We start from the raw sequence: 2,859 nt of genomic DNA, 5'->3' as shown, positions 1-2,859 counted from the left end.
TGTTCTTGAGCAAAACACTTCATTTCACGTTGCTCCAGTCAACTCAGCAGGCAAAAATGAGTAACGCTGCGATGGATTGGCGCCCCATCCAGCTGGGGAACACATACTACACGGAAACCGGGAAACCGGGCCCATGAGCCTGGCTAGAATTTAAAAGGGCGCATTTATTTATTATTATTAAATCCCTCAAAGCACTCTCAATGCAAGGAGAGAATATACTGTCACCACCTTCCAAACAGGAAGTCTTTCTCGAGTATCTCTTCCAACAAAACCACCACCAACACGAATTACACAATCACATACACAACCAGCTTTCATTCTCACACTTTCCTTTCTCATTAACTGACAAGGAAGAGAATCAGATCAAATCGTAGCAAACGTGTATCAGATGTACAATGAGAAAGAAAGCAAATAGCGATGCCGCACTGCACACACACACACACAGACACACACATACACATGCACACAGACACACACACACAAAACACAAACGAAAATGGAGCGCAAAAGAGTCTACAAATATAACCTTGACTGCGAAAGGGAAAAAACATGAAGAAATACAGGAACAACAAAACAATCAATCAAACACACGAACCCAGCACCGTCTCATCGACGTCACTAATGTTATACAACAGAAGAAGTTGTAAATGATATCTTCATGTAAGAGGAATGTTTTAATTCCCTAAACTACCAGTAGATAGGCACCCTATACAATCAGACACAGACACAGACACATACAAAATAAAGTTAAATGCCATTTCCACATGGGTCCTTATGAAAGAAGTAAAATAATGAAGTTTTAGAGGAGCCTTTGTTGTAGTCTTGCTCCTTAGAGTAGACAATCTAGGTACAATATCATGGTCATTCATGACCGAAGGGGGTCTTGACGTAAGGCTGAGAAGACTGAATACAGAGACTTCTTCATTTGATGAGACTGTCGTCGACGTTTTTCAGATTCCACTTAGAAAAGAAGGTTGAGGAACAGCTATCGCCTAGTAAATTTGTTAAAAGAATGGCTGTGTCAGTGGTGAAAATGGTAAAAGTTAGAACGAGATTGAAATAAACCCTTGGCGGTCAGTGTGATCCTTGATCTGTGGAGTTCTTTTATTGACTCGAATTGGAAGCCATCTTTTAATAGGGCAACCGAATCATCATCACTTTTTGGTGTATGCTATATACACTTGTTTATCTCAGTGTCCTTTTATTTGATTTTTGTGTAATAACTCTATATATGTCGTATATATCATACCTTTCTTACATACAGTGTGGGTGATTATATTCGACGCTCCTGTAGTAAATAAATGAAGTCATTATTAGTTAAAAATACAAAAAACAAAAAGAAAGAAACTATTACTAGTATTATTGTTGCTGCTGTTGTTGTTACTGCTACAACAGTAGTTGTTATTTTTGGTGTGTTTCGTTTGAGCTCTTTATATTTGCACAACATTCCTGGCCTAATGCATATGTCGGAAACAGTTGTCATTATTTTGATGTTGCTTTTATCTGCGTCATCAGTTTTGTTGCTGTTGTTGTTGTTGTTGTTGTTGTTACTACTGTTGTTATTGTTTTTACTGTTGTTATTGTTGTTACTGTTGTTGTTGTTGTTCTTGTCATCGTAGTTGTGGTGGTGGTGGTTGACAATGATGATAATGATACCGTTTTTTTTTAGCGTCGTTGGAATGGCAAAACCCGTCGAGTAATAGAGGAAATACCTTACGGTACTTAGATACCTTGCTATACATTATGAGTTTAAATTCCGTTAAATCGATAAAATAAGGTTCGAGTTAAGCATACGTCACCCTTACAAATCTGTGGCTTGGTGCCAATTAATCAAAGAAACCATTGATAAAACAAGTGCTAAGATAAAGCGGTGGAATACAAAATGTTTCGTATCTGTATGCATGAATGACAGAGCGTTAGTAACAGAAGCTTTATATCTTCAAAGAGAACTGCATCATAGCATTGGTGTTTAACAGGTGTTGGCGATGGCTGCTCCATTGCTTACAGTTTGAAAGTTCAGTAACCTTCGATGTGTGACAATGAGTAGAGTCTTGCCAGTGCAGCTTAAAGTATTAAAGCTGACAGGCCAAATAATAGCATGAACACAACAGTAGCAATGCTCTCAGCAGGAACAACAGCAAAATCAATAACAACAGCATATACGGCAACAATAATGACCTTAGATCGCCATCAAATGCAGCAAGCACATGAAATTCAACAGCACAAATGGAAACTATAACAGAATCATCAAATCATCAACTGCAATTATGGTAGTGATGGCAGAGAAACAGAATCCAGAATAATCCATTTACACTAGCTGTTAGGAATAGGGTGACACCGTGTATGAATCTGAGGCCCCAAAATAGGGGTGCCAAACTCGTTTCGCTTTGCGGACCGGATAACAATTATTCATGAAAACCCTATTCGTAGAGTAAGCTAAAATAAATGGATAAAACGGATAACGAGCATTATAATAATATTGTTAACAATAAAGAAAGAAACGAGTGAGGTTTGAGAAGAGCTGTGTAGGAAAAACTCATCCACATGCTGTATATACAATTCCATTAATTTGTCCTTAAAGCTAGGACGGAGATAGAGATTGTCAAATGAATACTCACAGTTCTAGAGAAGTCTAACGCTAGATAGAAGGCTTACAATGATTCAGCTGCAAAACCTTTCAATATAGTTCATATCACTCGAATCATCATATGGATGAACAGATGTATAAATCTGAAAAAACAAATGCATTGATATGGCTCGACATGTATAGAGTGGAGGAGAAATAGATCAAATTTGTTGATATACAGATGCATGAGCTTCTTTTTCAGTGACTAAAATAATAAAAGATTTACTTAGATA

Source organism: Octopus sinensis, linkage group LG1 (assembly GCF_006345805.1).
Source record: "Octopus sinensis linkage group LG1, ASM634580v1, whole genome shotgun sequence".
NCBI classification, from domain to species: Eukaryota; Metazoa; Mollusca; class Cephalopoda; order Octopoda; family Octopodidae; genus Octopus; species Octopus sinensis.
This window is presented reverse-complemented; position numbering follows the sequence as displayed.